This window comes from Anabrus simplex, chromosome 5 (assembly GCF_040414725.1).
Source record: "Anabrus simplex isolate iqAnaSimp1 chromosome 5, ASM4041472v1, whole genome shotgun sequence".
NCBI classification, from domain to species: Eukaryota; Metazoa; Arthropoda; class Insecta; order Orthoptera; family Tettigoniidae; genus Anabrus; species Anabrus simplex.
This window is the reverse complement of record NC_090269.1, coordinates 227,041,931-227,058,766: the sequence shown is the minus strand read 5'-3', so window position 1 is coordinate 227,058,766 and position 16,836 is coordinate 227,041,931. Positions and strand designations below refer to the sequence as shown.

The window sequence follows — 16,836 nt, the reverse complement described above, 5'->3', positions numbered from 1 at the left end:
GAAGAAATATTGTACAGATGTTACTGTTCTCAACAGATTTGATACAGGAAGCGACCATAGGCTAGTTCGAGCAACCTTCACATTTGACTTCAAACTTGAATGGTCCAAAATGACAAGGGGGTACACTTTTCCAAGAGTAGAGGACTTAGAAAAACATCAATCATCATTTCAACAAGCTCTTACCAAAAAACTTAACCCAACAGAAGATCTGAAATACTTGGACGTGAACGAACTTAATGAGAAAATTACAGTCAGTATTCAAAATGCAGCAAAGGAGATCCCATTGAAGAAAACTAATAAGAGGAGCTGACTTTCACTTAATACTATGCAGCTCATTAAGGACAGGAAGACAATGGACAGGGATACTGCAGAATACAAAAATCTTAACAAGACCATTCGCAAGGAAATAAGAAAAGATCTAAGGAAATAATAACATGATCATGCAGACAACTGAAGAAAATAAAAACATGAAGATTTTAAAGAACAACATGTCCGCAGGAAGACCAAAAATTACAAAACTTAAGAACCAAAATGGAGAAATAGTCACAGATAGGCAAATCATTACTGAAGTTATTAGAGATTTCTACTACAAGCTGTATACATCAATCATTAATAAACCATCCAGTGATGAACAACTAGCCCAGAATTATACACATGATGTAACACCGAAAATAACCACTTCTGAGATTGAAAATGCACTTAAACAACTAAGGAATAAAAAATCCCCTAGGGAGGATAAAATAATGAATGAAATGCTGAAATTAGGTGGAAGAGATCTGCTAGAAGCCATAAGAATACTCATGAACAAGTGTATTAACTCTGGAAGAATACCACAAAATTGGAAAAATGCTGAAGTGATACTTCTCTTCAAGAAAGGTGATAAGGAAAATTTAGAGAACTATCGTCCTGTGAGTTTGTTATCACACCTTTACAAGCTCCTGACTAAAATTGTAACCAACCGCCTAACAAGAGAACTGGATTTTCATCAACCTGCTGAGCAAGCGGGATTTCGTATAGGTTTCTCCACTGTTGAACACATCCAGACTATTCGTCTTCTTCTTGAGAAAACCGCTGAGTACAACATCAAGATTCATCTGGCCAAGATTCAAAATGCCATGATAAACTCAAGGTATATAAAGCTTCTGGAAAACATTTATGATCAAGCAACAATGGTAGTCAGAGTGGACGAAGACCTCATCACCAATAAAATCCCAGTTGGCAAAGGAGTTCGACAAGGTGACACAATCTCTCCGATGCTGTTTACCCTTGCCTTGGAAGATGTATTCAAAACCCTTCGTTGGGATAATAAAGGAATAAAAATCAATGGGTTATATTTGAACCACCTGTGTTTTGCCGATGACATTGTGTTCATAAGTGAAAATCTAGATGAGCTAGAAAGCATGATCACTGGGCAAGTTGGCCGTGCGCGTAGAGGCGCGCGGCTGTGAGCTTGCATCCGGGAGATAGCAGGTTCGAATCTCACTATCGGCAGCCCTGAAAATGGTTTTCCGTGGTTTCCCATTTTCACACCAGGCAAATGCTGGGGCTGTACCTTAATTAAGGCCACGGCCGCTTCCTTCCAACTCCTAGGCCTCTCCTATCCCATCGTCGCCATAAGACCTATCTGTGTCGGTGCGACGTAAAGCCCCTAGCAAAAAAAAAAAGAAAAGAAAGCATGATCCAAGAATTAAAAACTGCTTCTGCTAAGATTGGTTTGGAAATGAACATTAATAAAACAAAAATACTAAGCCCAGAGAGTCGACCACTTAAAATGGGAAACCAATATATAGAAGCTGTCGATGAGTACATCTATCTTGGACACAAGATAAAACTTGGAAAAGACAACCAACATGCAGAAATTCCTCGCAGAATAGGTATGAGTTGGACTGCATTCCGAAAACTAAGATTCATCCTCACCAACAAGGATGTTCCAATTAACCTGAAGACCAAGGTTTATAATACATGTGTGCTGTCAGTTACTACTTACGGTCTGGAAACGATGACTCTGTCGAAGGAAAGTGCTCGCAAGCTTCAGCGAACACAACGAGCCATGAAGCGACAGATGCTACGGATCAGCCTTAGCGATAAGATCCGTTCAGAGGATATCAGGAGAAAAACTAATGTAACAGACATCCTAGAGAGAGTAGCAAGATAAAAATGGAAATGGGAAGGACACGTAGCTCGACAAGACTACAACAGGTGGACCTCTAGGATTGTTCACTGGAGACCATGGGGACACAAGAGAGGCATTGGAAGACCCCAGAAGAGATGGCTCAATGACATAAAGCTGTTGGCCAGAACACGCTGGTTCCAAGTGGCTCAAGACCGAAGACGATGGAAGCACATGGAAGAGGCCTATATCTAGCAGTGATTTGAAAGAGGCTAGAAAAGAAGAAGAAGAAGAAGAAGAAGAACTTTAACCTTTTGTTTTTAGCACAGGAATACGTAGAATGATACTTTTTACCCCTGTTAAAGTAAACTTTTTCTTTTCCTTGTAAGGTAAATCAGACTGTTGAGCATACAAGACAGTTTTTGTTAGATGTAGGTTGTGTCTTTGGTAGGCCTGGAGGGTGAAAATTTTAGAGAATAATCTCCTAAAGTGTAGAGCAATGGCGCTCTTCCTGCTGGTGTAAAATTTGGAGCTCCGTCTCCTTGAGAGAAAGGAGCATTAGTGCTCTTGTTAAATTTGTAACTAGGGAGCTTCAAGCTCAGGTTGTTAAATTGTTGTTATCTGATTATTCTAGTATTGTTCCTCAAGCTCGCAAGCTAGACCTTGTACCTGATTTTTGTTATTTGCTTAGCAAAGTGTAAAATTTGAAAAGAAAAGAAAACCGAAAAGAAATATATCACTAATTTTAAAGTTTTAAATTAATCTTCTGTCTTTTATATATTCACCCATTCATGCCCACACCTTCTTTTTTTTCTTTTTTTTTTTGTAAATGATATTTGTTTGTGGTGTCGACCTCTGTAGATCTTTTGCCACTACTTGCACCATATGGCATGAACCTGTGTGTAATTGTAATTGCGGAAGTGTAGAGTGTTGAATGTGAGGAAAGGAACGTTAAGGACGACACAAACACACAGTCCCCAGGCCAGGGATATTAATCATTTACAATTAAAAATTCCTGACCCGGCCGGGAATCGAACCCAGGGGCACCGGGCGACAGGTGGACGAGTTGCCCCTTACATGGCGGGGACGGACAACAATTATCATTAGTTATTATTTAATTTTTAATTTTGTAGTTATTTGCTAAATAATCAAAATAAATACAATCTGAGCTTCAGATTCTCTATAGATATTCTTTTACAATTGGTTTTACGTCACACCAACACATATAAATCTTATGACAACGATGGGATAGGAAAGGGCTAGGAGGGGAAGAAAGTGGCCATGGCCTTAATTAAGGTACAGCTCCAGCATGAGATAAATTCTGGAGTTCTTGTTATGTTAATACAGAAAATACAACTAGGCAACAATATTCCATCTTAGCAAGAATACTGCCCCTTCAAAAAATAAAGATACTGGTAAATGAAAGGAAAGGACCATAATGTACGTGAAAATAAAAGACTCACAAAGCCTCACAAACCTTGGATGTCAGAAGAGAACAAGAGTTGTGCAAAGGAGTCTGAACAGAAGATATGAATGACGAGAAGTTTGGCAGAAGTAAGTGGAAACAAAGCAAGACCCTGGCTATCAACCCATGCTCCCAGACTGAGAGACCCTAGGGGCTGGAAATGCTGCTGTAACTGCAATATTAGAAACTAACACAAGACATCAAGTGTTTCTTTCCCAGGATTTAGTTGAAAGGATGATGGTTCCAAAATGATGGAAGGCACTAACAAAGAAGGTCTACTAATACAATACTTTATCTACTGTACTGTTAAAACAGTAGACCTAGTGAGTTGTTTTATCCCATTCTGGATTATATTTAACAAGTACTATAACACTGTGCATGCATTATACTGTATAGTAGTAGGCTACCATACCATCTATTCTATTCTGTTAATTTTGATTATGATTGCTTCTTTTTCTTCTTCTTTATCTGTTTACCCTCCAGGGTTGTTTTCTCCTTCGGACTCAATGAGGGATCCCATCTCTACCGCCCCAAGGGCAGTGAACTGGAGCTGCAGACTCTGGGTCAGAGATACAACTGGAGAGGATGACCAGTACCTCGTCCAGGCGGCCTCACCTGCTATGCTGAACAGGGGCCTTGCGGCATTTGCCTGGAGGAGAAGTGGGAAACCACGGAAAACCACTTCCAGGATGGCTGAAGTGGGAATCGAACCCACCTCTACTGAGTTGATCTCCTGAGGCTGAGTAGACCCTGTTCCAGCCCTCGTACAACTTTTCAAATTTCGTGGCAGAGTCGGGAATCGAACCCGGGCCTCCGGGGGTGGCAATTAATCACACTAACCACTACACCACAGAGGCAGACTTATCATGATTGCAAACAATTAATTTTCTAGCTCCTTGGCTGAATATTCAGTGTTGAGGCCTTCAGTTCTGGGGTACAGGGTTCGATTCCCGGTCAAGTCGAGGATTTTAATCACATATGGTTAATTCCTCTGGCTCAGGGATTGCGTGTTCTGTGTTTGTCCCAACACACTGCTCTTCATATGCACACACAGACACACACACTCTCTCTCTCTCTCTCTCTCTGCCGCCCACCACAGAAGCACTGAACAGTAAATACATCCCTAAATATAGGTTTGGCAAAACAGCGCAAGTTCACATATGCGACACGGTTCGCACCCGTGACTGCACCAAGGTGGGGAAAGGGGTAGGAGCGGAAGAAAATTATTGCACGTGCACTAAACACACTAAGAATCTTTGCAAACATTTTCCATAGGCACAGGCAATTTTACCCACCCTCTTCATATCCATTGTTGTGACATTCCGCAGCATGGCGCGAGACATAACTAATGTTTATGAACCACCTGCCATTAGACCTGGTCGTCCAGAGCAATGACCGTGCCATCCTTAACCATAGTCTAGGCCTACTAGATAAATAAGACTATCCCAGAACACATACCGTACGAACGAAGCACAGGAGAGCACAGTTCACAAGTTAACTGTTAAGAAAGAAACCATATTTTCCAGTATCGACTTATTAAATCTAATAACTTTCCAGTCTGTCAGACACACAACAATTTCAAATCCAAATTAAAACACTATAAGCATACCTGTAAAAATCACATATTGTATACAAAGAATGACATGTTTCGTTCTACAAGAACATTCTCAAGAACATACACAAGTTAACTGGTCATAACGACAGTATAATCTTTCTTTGCATTGTTTATTATCACTGCAAGTGAACATCAACATTCAAGAATTTAAGATAACCCCTTAAGACTGTTAGCAATCAAAAGTAATTTCACGTTAAATGCAATTCTTCTTCCTCCACTTTTCATCTGCATATCAAGAAAATGAATATACAATTTGTGCTGAAGTAGTTAGATATTATGATGATGATAATAATAATAATAATGTTATGGGCTTTACATCCCACTAACTACTTTCTTTACAGATTTCGGAGGCGTCGAGGTGTCGGAATTTAGTCCCGCAGGGGTTCTTTTACGTGCCAATAAATCTACCAACACAAGGTTGATGTATTTGAGCACCTTCAAATACCACCGGACCGAGCAAAGATCGAACGTGCCAGGTTGGCGTCAGAAGGCCAGCGCCTCAACTGCCCGAGCCACTCAGCCCAGCTAGATACAATAGGCTATACAGTAATACACGAATAGATACAAGTCACAGTGGCGAATTTTGAGAGGAAACAACAGAGGTCAGTGCCCCTTACACATAATAAATTAATAAATACATCTATCCAGATAATTTTGTGTTAACTATGACCTTTAGATAGCCGGCCCTGTGGTGTAGGGGTAGCGTGCCTGCCTTTTACCCGGAGGCACCGGACAGGTCAGGGAATTTTACCTGGACCTGAGGGCTGGTTTGAGGTCCACTCAACCTACGTGATAAAAATCAAGGAGCTATCTAACGGTGAGATAGCGGCCCCGGTCTAGAAAGCCAAGAATAACGGCCGAGAGGATTCGTCGTGCTGACCACACGCCTCCTCGTAATCTGCAGGCCTTCGGGCTGAGCAGCGGTCGCATGGTAGGCCAAGGCCCTTCAAGGGCTGTAGCGCCATGGGGTTTGGGGTTTGTGACCTTTAGGTAGTTCGGTGTACCGTAAAAAGTAAAATAGCAGATATCAACTGGTATTAGGAATCTGTTCTCATACCAAAGATAGGTCTACATAGACCTACAGATATACTCCAGACGGCCGTGTCCTACTGAAAGCAGCAACGTTCTACGTTTACTGACGAGCTACCTAGTTGATAGAAACTTCGAGGTCCAGGTTGGCAAGGCTCTGTCGGACCCGCGGCCTATAGAGGCGTTTGTCCCGCAGGGTAGTATTATCTCACCCATAATTTTCAACCTATTTATGACGGATTGATTATAAATTATCTGACCACCCCAATCCTCACTTCAACCCTGATCCATAGTCTTAAAGATTTGCTTCCCTAAAAATAAAGGTAGGTAACTTACCCCATAACCTATGCACGCGAAATTGTATTTGTACGCGGACGACACAGTGATATCCTGTCACGTGGCATGCACCTAAATTAAAGGGCTACCTCCAAGACGCGCTTTTCACTCTCGCCTGGCTGGAGAAGTGGAGAATCGAAATTAACGTACAGTAGCTAAAATTAGAGCTACAATCTTCTTAAAATGCCGTCCCGCCCGTAATGTTTTTTGGTGAAGTCATCAGGTGGACCAGAAAAACAAACTATCTTGTATGTAACGTATACCGATTATATTAAATGTATCACTGCGCCTTTTCAAATTAATGCCGATGATAAGAGCCGAGTATGGCAGCCCTATTTCGGGTATAGGAAGCGCGTGTGTGTGTGGGTGGGTTGGTGGGTGGGGGTTGCTGAGCGATGCCACACCTACTGAGGGTAGAGCCCGCACACAACCACGCTCTTCGCCACTTGACAGGTGATCAGTGGTATGAAAAGAACAGTGACCTGCAAGAAAGGTAGCAATTCAATACCGTTCACAGCAGGATCACACACATCGCTACCAATCTTTACGACCAGTTCCATCAGAGCTCCAACCCCCTTATCGCCAACCTAGGCAATTCTGAAAGCTTAGTCCTTCGATATGGAATATATAAGGCTATTCTTCCTTAACCAACACCCTTCCGGGGTTCAGGCCGTATTCTGGCCAGTTCCACACTTCCACAAACATACCACAACAATGCAGTCTTAAATAGTTAATTCCCAAGAAATAGCCTCGGCACCTATGAGAATTGTGATACCGGCCCTGCGGTGTAGGGGTAGCGTGCCTGCCTCTTACCCGGAGGCCCCGGATTCAATACCTGGCTAGGTTAGGGATTTTTACCTTGATCTGAGGGCTGGTTCAAGGTCCACTCAGCCAACGTGATTACAATTGAGCAGCTATCTGACGGTCAGATGGCGGCCCCGGTCTAGGAAGCCAAGAATAATGGCCGAGAGGATTCGTTGTGCTAAACCGCACAGCATGTTACAATCTGCAGGCCTCCGGGCTGAGCAGCGTTCGCTTGGCAGACCATGGCTCTTTGGGGCTGTTGCTTAAAGAGAACTGTGGTTTGCTAGTTCCGTAACAAGCTTTTCCCTCGTTATCATGATACACGCGAGTAACATTAGGCCTATTTAAACGCGAGGGGGAAGGATACGAGAAAACGACTTTATGCGAATGCTTATTCTAGTGTTTTGTGGCTGAGAACCTGAGTAGCAGTTTTATATTTTTAAATTCACCCACCTAGAAAATGTGGGAATCCAAAATTATAAGTGGTGCACGCTACTTCTTGGTAGAGTCTCCCATTTCAAGTAATCTACCTAGGATCCTAGCTAACGCAAGAGTGGGATCTGGTTGTGAAAATCAAAACCAGAACGGGCAATAGGGGTTGTAGTAAGGATATAAAGGAGAGGGCATATAAGTCTCTGGTAAGACCCCAACTAGAGTATGGTTGCAGTGTATGGGACTCTCACCAGGATTACTTGATTCAAGAACTGGAAAAAATCCAACGAAAAGCAGCTCGATTTGTTCTGGGTGATTTCTGACAAAAGAGTAGCGTTACGAAAATGTTGCAGAGTTTGGGCTGGGAAGATTTGGGAGAAAGGAGACAAGCTGCTCGATTAAATGGTATGTTCCGAACTGTCAGAGGAGAGATGGCGTGGGAGGACATCAGTAGACGAATAAGTTTGAGTGGTGTCTTTAAAAGTAGGAAAGATCACAATATGAATATAAAGTTGGAATTCAAGAGGACAAATTGGGGCAAATATTCGGTTATAGGAAGGGGAGTTAGGGATTGGAATAACTTACCAAGGGAAATGTTCAATAATTTTCCAATTTCTTTGCGATCATTTAAGAAAAGGCTAGGAAAACAACAGGTAGGGAATCTGCCACCTGGGCGACTGCCCTAAATGCAGATCAGTAGTGATTGATTGACTCTGTTGTACAGTCATTGCAAGAGATGTGTTTCTAACATGATGACATTTTATGTACTACCGTGACTTCCGAATCAAAACTCTGGCGTGTCGTAAAGTGTTATGTGTTACTGGTACCGGTGCTGCTTTACGGTGTCGAAAGGGGTTCGTCAATGGATCGATCGACGTAAATCTATTGAAACCATAACACATTATAATAAATGCCCGCCAGTGGTGACAAATAAGTAAATTATACTACTCATAAATCTGCGTAGCGTACTAGCTAAACAGAATAGTCATTGGTCGCAGTTATACAGTTTCATATGTTTTTACATGAAGTAACCGTTAACAATAAAAGTAAAATTTAAATTTTCAGAGAGACTATAACAAAAAAACCCATAGTAATGCATGAAATTTATCGTAAAGCAGGTAATAATCGATCGATTGTTATGACAGCTTAACATCGCTATGGCAACACTGTATCAGTTCGCGTGTACACTATGCATTGTTTGACGGAAAGTATTGAGACTAGCGGTCTTACTAAGGCCTAAGGAATATCTTTGAAGATCAACATTGAGGACAGTGCACTGGATTTCTACTTTTCCTTACGATGGCATTGCGTATTGGATCCAATACCTATTCCAGAAGACCTGCTGAAAATGCATTTAATCAACAACGTCTGCCTGTGTGGGAGCCAATTCTAACAGCTATCATTTCCTCGCGTGTGTTCTTTATAATTGGTGCACTCTTCATTCCTGTCGGGATAGGGATACTTCACACTTCTAACAAAGTCAGCGAGTTAATTATAGACTACACAGATTGCACGCGTTCCATTGAAAATGGAACAATCACAAAAGAGAGGTGTTCGGATGTATTGGAAAACAATACGTCAGCAGAATGTGAATGCCATATTAATTTCACTTTGAAAAATGATTTTAGTGGTAGAGTTTTCTTGTATTATGGTCTTACGAACTTTCATCAGAACCATCGTCGTTACATCAGGTCTGAAAATAATGACCAAATGTTGGGGTTTCTCACTCAAGACCCCTATCACGACTGCGAACCTTTTGATTATACCTATACTGAAGTAAATAATGTGACAAAGAAAATGAAAATAGTTCCCTGTGGAGCTATAGCCAATTCCTTATTCAACGATGAATTGTCTCTTTATAACTGTGTCCTTGAAGAAGATGTACCATTGTTACGTACAGGAATTTCATGGCCAATGGAAAAGAGGAAATTCAACAATCCGAAGACCCTTGATGGAAATTTATCACAAGCATTTCGTGACTATATATCTCCACCTAGATGGAGGCGCCCGGTTTATGAACTAGATACTGAGAATCCCAACAACAATGGATTTCTAAATGAAGACTTAATAGTGTGGATGAGACCGTCCAGCATTCCTAATCTCCGAAAGCTGTATCGTCGTGTGGATCATGGTCATCACGTCTACTCAGATGGATTACCTGCAGGCAACTATACATTGAAAGTCAAGTATAACTTTCCAGTGGCATCATTCGGAGGTAGCAAGTATATGATCATATCAACAACGTCGTTTTTAGGTGGGAAGAACCCATTCCTTGGCACAGCATACATAGTAGTTGGATCTATTTGTATTTTATTAGCAATCGTGTTTTTCGTTGTACACGTAAAATTCGATAAATATGAAGTTGTAGTTATATCTACTAATCCCACACTTGTAATTTGAGTGAGATCCACGGAGGTGTGCATCGAAGGAGACTTAACTGTGTATGTTGAGTGATTCTGTTGTAAAGAATCGGATCATGAAACATGGAAATTACTCGTGGAGATAGGAATTCGGTTACCTACATTTCAGAATTTCTTAACAGTCACTATTTCTGTACACCCTAATTGTTGTACTAAATAATATCCCTTGAGAGTACACTTTTAGTTATAATAAATGCTCTTAATTTCTTAATTTAATGACTATATTTACCATATAAAGCGATAGTGAAGTCGGATGTCATCATAATTATTGTTATCATCACGTCGTAATGGATATCAGCACTGAATATTCTAAATGAGTTTCGTGAAAGAACTGGTCTTAGGGTTACCCATCAAGACACTTCTTTAAAGTAGATAGGCCTATTCTCGTTAACTCATCCACTCCTCATACTTTCTTTTTAGTTTCTCTGTATAGAACAGTAAACTGTATATCAATGCTATTCTTTCGCGAAGGATAAATATCCTTGAGTTTCTCTGTAATGTACTTGCTAGTAGAAATGTTCGATATTTGTCATTTACAATCTGTATGTTAAGTCTTCAGCCCTGAGGGTTGTTAGATCTTCAAATAGCACCATCACAGTTTATGCGATTATGGGGGAACTGCAAAAAATAATGGCGGCACCATATTCAATTAACCTATCATCATTGATCTGCATTTAGTGCTGTCGCCAGGTGACAGATTTCCCTATGAGGCGTACTGGACAGGACGAGGAGTGAGGCAGTTTGCTATTGCTTTCCTCACTGGGCCAGAAAGTGTAATTTAATAATGTTATTTACTTTACGTCCCACTAACTACTTTTACGGTTTTCGGAGACGCCGAGGTGCCAGAATTTAGTCCCACAGGAGTTATTTTACGTGCCAGTAAATCTACCGTCACGAGGCGGACGTATTTGAGCACTTTCGAATACCACAGGACTGAGTCAGGATCGAACCTGCCAAGCTGGGGTCAGAAGGCCAGCGCCTCAACCGTCTGAGCCACTTAGGCCAGAAAGGATTATTACAGTACAACTGGTCCTATGAGTAGCGCCTCTCATGGCATCAGGATGTACTGTTGTGCTCCGAATGTCATTACTCAGCGCCACCCATACCTCACCAGCTTCCATAAATGAGAGACTTCAGTGGAAGCTACTTTTGCTCTGGCCTGTACCAAGAGACATACACAAATACTGCAACCATCAAGAAACAACAACAGACTGTAATTTACAGTATAGGCCTGTATAGAGTTTTATGATAAGGAATATTTAGGTATTACATTCTAATAATGCCTTTGCTGGCAGGACCTAGTGTTTACAGTGCACTACGACTTCTGGTATAGGCTAGAGCAATTTTGTTACTTTCATTGATCTATCTCTGTCTTATCCTTGGCTTTGACTATATGAAAGTGACTGAGGTATGAGCGATGCTAGTAATGCCATTCCTTCTGCAGCCAGTCCCTGCTATGAATGGTGTGATAATGTTGCTCATAGGGTCGGTTGGTGCATGCATTTCAGTGGGCTTGGCAGACTGATATATAATAGCAACTTCTGGCTCGGTGAGGAAAGTAACGGGAAACTACCTCACTCCTCATTTCCCTAGTACGCCTCTTCAGTGAAGCCTAGGCCATCTATGACAGCTGATGGCAGAGCTGTTGAGGATCCAACCAGCCTTAGGGCTGAAGACTGTACATACATACATACATACATACATACATACATACATACATACATACATACATACATACAATTTCTACTAAATAAATCCAGTAACACTTCCCCAAATTTACGGTAGGCCTATTCCTTATTAAGTACGCAATATTAAATTTCAAGAAAGATTAGATAGAAAGAGAGTGGATGAAACATCAGAACATTAAAAAAAGAATTTTCATCAAGTTAAAGTGATCCTTCAGCGGGAATGGTTTCTTAAAATTTCGATTGAAGATGTTTGCGGAGTTAGCACAACGTTGATTATCAATGCTTCAGGAAGGTGGAAAAACTTATAGAATTTTACATACCAGTGTGTTACGTACCAATAGTATCAGAAAATTTATGAACCAGAGGAATGGCAGACAGGCTGTTACACTCGGTACGACCGGGCGAGTTGGCGTGTGCTTAAAGGGCGCTCAGCTGTGAGCTTACATCCGGGAGATAGTGGGTTCGAATCCCATTGTCGGTAGCCCTGAAGATGGTTTTGCGTGTTTTTCCATTTTCACATCAGGCAAATGCTGGGGCTGTACCTTAATTAAGGCCACGGCCGCTTCCTTCCAACTCCTAGGCCTTTCCTATCCCATCGTCGCTATAAGACCTATCTGTGTCGGTGCAACGTAAAGCCCCTAGCAAAAACAAAAAAAAACAAAAAAAAACAGATCTTCTAACCCACTATTTCCCGATTGCAATCTTACAACTGCGCGACCCTAAATGCAAGGCCAACTAGCTCGGTCATACCGAATTATCTTGCTATTAGTACTGAAATAGAGGCGTTAAAGCGAGGTTTGTACCTTTCCAGCAGAAAACGCAATTCCGGAGTTCAGCACTGGACTCTAATCTTGTTAGATGAACGGTTATCACACTCTAGAATTGGGTTTGGTCGTTGCAAGGACCAGATTCCTCACATTACTGTAACTATCCCAATGCTAGTAAATGCTGGGAAAGCGTGTTTGAATTCTCTAAGTACAGTAGCCTACATCCTGGGAATGACAACCACATATTTCTGTTTATGGTTTGTTTCAAGAGCTTTATTTCGAGGTTGATTACGTTGTACAAGAAGACAACTTTTGTAGGTCCATAGTAATTATCTTAACCTATCCTAATGCAGAATACTGTACTCAGTAAACAGGTGCCAAATGCAACGGTTTCCTTTATACATTCCAACAGGAAATTCGAAGATGAGGTTGGTAGATGCAGAGTGGGTCTCGGCCCATAAGTGGCCACAGCTGGTCCGTGGTCCAACAGCTCTGCACACTGACCGGCCAACCGAGCAGAGGAGGAGTGGCCACGGCTCTACCGTGGCTCTACGCCTCTGCATTAGGGTGACGGGACAGGGCTGGACCTCACGGCTGGCCCCAACCGTCGGCTGTTCTGAGAATGGTTTTCCATGGTTTTCCATTCTCCTGCACTAAGGCGAATGCCGGACAGTTTCTAGTATAGGTCACGGCTGCCAATCCCCTCACCTTCTCCGAGCACCTCCTTTATCGTCAAAAATCTCCCGGCCTGAGAGACGGCGTCACCGTCTAAGAGGCCCGCCTCACCCTTCAGGGGAGGAATGGAAACATATTAGTAGTAGCAGTCGAAGATGAAGAAGTAAAGACCAAAACTAAAAGGGAGAGTGTGGAATGTATAAATAATAAAATATAATAGGCCTATATAAATTAGGACGATAATAATAGTACTGTCCCAACACGATGCATCTTTTCATGAGTCAGGAGATGTTTAAAGTTATTTTATCGATTTATCACGTTCGGGACCCCTGGACCTAAAATTATATAGGGGTCCTTGACATAGTTTTATAAATGTATGCATGAGGGGTACTCTTTTTAATAACAACCACGAAGTTTGTTTAATTATAATATAGGATATAACATAATAACAATCAAATACAGTACACGGATATCTTTATTTACAAAGTTGCACAGCTAATCATCGACTTTGCCTTGCTTTCAGCGGTACACATTATTCATTTATCACATCTCAGAACCAATATTGTTTAAGATTGCATTTTCTATGGTCATCAATGCGAGAGAATTAAGCTTTTACTGGTGTATAAGGCTTCGAAGTTACTACTTTTTAAAAGTGTATGTTTGGTCTTCATTTCGAGGACTGATTGCATCCCCAACGGTTCCACCATTAGAGGTCATAGAAAGCCGGAGCGTCGCTGAAGGGGTGTACTAGCGAAATAAGGAGCGGAATAGATTGCGGGATACACACACCACATTCCTGTGGTTTACATTGACCTTAAAATTGTACGTTCCCTTGCCTACGATTATAAAGTAATGTAAACGTCTTCGTCAACTACATTTGTTCCCTAGTATCTTAGCCAGCGAACTCATGTATAAAGAAGGCGCCTCTATATTGAAATAGTATCAATACATCTGACCGTAAGATAAATTATTCGGGGGGCGATGGGCTGCCTGACGCAAGTGCAATACACAGATATAACTTGAAAACAATATTCTCTCACCCATGGGTAACTAATGCAAATGTCGAGCTAGAATTATTATTATTATTATTATTATTATTATTATTATTATTATTATTATTATTATTATTACGGTACTTGTATGTATGGCTATGAAGTGGTACATCCATCCTATTACCATTCTGGAAGTTACAGTGTGTTTTACAATTATGGATTACAAATTATATATATGAAAGAATGAATTATAATATTCATTTACAGGTATTTACATTAACTGAACTCATATAAATATTTATGTACAGCACATATGTCATGACATAACCTCACAAACAACGCGTTAGAGAATATTCTGTATATTATAATCTATGTATTAGGCACTCTAGAATTTTCAAGAAGGTAGGTTTTTGTAATGTAGCTTTCAGGAAGCCTAGCCAGGACATACATAAGGAAACGATCTTGACGGTGACGGGGAGTTATTGTTCAGTAGTGTTATGGTGTAGTAAGAATATACCTATATCTCGTGTTGAGACACGCAATTGTTGCAGTCTCCATATTGAAGTGACAGTCAGTTGTTTTCAAAAGGGCGGCATTGTGATGTGAGTGTTTTGTTTGTGTCAACAGCAGTGATTAAGGTTATGTGCGTGTTTAATTTGTAAATAGATGTGAATAAAAATTGTACCAACTGACAGCATCTCTTGTGCGTCTTTGTGGATAGTTTAATCACTACAGTCGGCTGTCCCGAGAATGGTTTTCCATGGTTCTTCATTCTCCTCACTAAGATGAATGCCGGAACTTCTGTTTTATAGACTACGGCCGCTCCCCTCTCGCCTCTTCGCAACACATGTCCTGGCCGGGGAGAGCGTGTCACCCATCAGAGTACGGAATGATAACATTTTGGTAGAAGTAGTGGCGAATGCCGGGTTGTAGAAAGCCAAAATATCATGTATAAAATAGGGTTTAAAATGAATAACATATCTCATTAATATTATACATAATATGTTTATTCTCTGTAACACACTAACGTCGAGACCCAGTGTATTAGAAGAACATGGTGACACCATGCTGGAGGATATTTATGAAGATTATTAAAATCGTGGCTTTATAGTAGACTATATATATATTGTTTTACGTCTCACCGTCTTATGGCGACGATAGGATAGGAAAGGCTAGGATTGGCAAGGAAGCGACCGTGATCTTAATTAAGGTACGGTCCCAGCATTTTCCTGGTGTGAAAATTGGAAACCATGGAAAACCATCTTTAGGGCTGCCGACAGTGGGGTTCGAATCCACTGTCTCCCGAATACAAGCTCACAAGTACGTGACCCAAACCACACAGCCACTCGCTCGGCAAATAACAAATTTACTAGTCACTAAGTGCATTGGAGGTAAATCAAATCTATATATATATACAAAATAAGAGTTTTGTCTGTACATTGCTCAGAATTTAAAAAAAAGGATGGTATTTCTGTATCAGTCGTGTCCACAGTAACAAGGAAATGCATTTTTTAATTTTCCGTAATTTCTGTCTGTCTGTCTGTCTGTCTATATGTATGTATGTATGTACAAGCATCACCAGAAAACGGCTGAAGAGACTTTTGTAAAAATTGGTATTCAAAGTCGGGAATAAGTCGCTACAATCTAGGCTATAAATAATTTTATTCACGGTGAGTGAAATGGTAGTTTAGGGGAAGGCCTAACATTGAATTCTCAAATATTTATGTTATTAATGGTCGTATCTTAATGAAAATCGGTAGACAAAGCCGGGAAATATGTCGCTACAATCTAGGCTATAAATAAGAGTATTCACGCTGAGAAAAATGGTAGTTTAGGGGAAGGCCTAAAATGTAATTCTACCGAGCTCGATAGCTGCAGTCGCTTAAGAGCGGCCAGTATCCAATATTCGGGAGATAGTAGGTTCGAATCCCACTGTCGGCAGCCCTGAAGATGGTTTTCCGTGGTTTCCCATTTTCACACCAGGCAAATGCTGGGGCTGTACCTTAATTAAGGCCACGGCCGCTTCCTTCCCACTCCTAGCCCTTCCCTGTCCCATCGTCGCCATAAGACTTATCTGTGTCGGTGCGACGTAAAGCAAATAGCAAAATGTAATTCTCAAATATTTATATTATTAGTGGTCCTATCTTAATGAAAATCTGTATGCGAAGTCGGGGATAAAGTCGCTATAATCTAAGGCATAAATAATTGTATTCACGTCGAGTAAAATGGTAGTTTAGGGGAAAGCCAAAAATTTAATTCTCAAATATTTGTTATTAGTGGTCGTATCGATAAATACTACATAACTAAAGTTATATAGTATTAAATTTCCGATCATTTATGTCTTATACATTATTACTGTTATGATCACAGATATATTCATGAATTTGGGTTTTTGTTACTAAGTCTATATCACCGCCGGGTCACAAGAAGACTGGTAAACAGAATTTAATGAAAATCAGCATGTAAAGTTGGAGAATAATGAATTACAGTCTACGCTATAAAT

At 40.9% G+C, this 16,836-nt stretch overlaps 1 protein-coding gene and 1 pseudogene across 1 annotated transcript in view; one reads left to right on the top strand and one right to left on the bottom strand.

The window, feature by feature from the left end:
- Window positions 1-16,836, bottom strand: part of LOC136874458 (uncharacterized) — a 296,911-nt gene that overhangs the window by 263,670 nt on the left and 16,405 nt on the right. The window lies entirely within an intron of this gene.
- LOC136874229 (cell cycle control protein 50A pseudogene) lies at window positions 9,091-10,191 on the top strand (annotated as a pseudogene).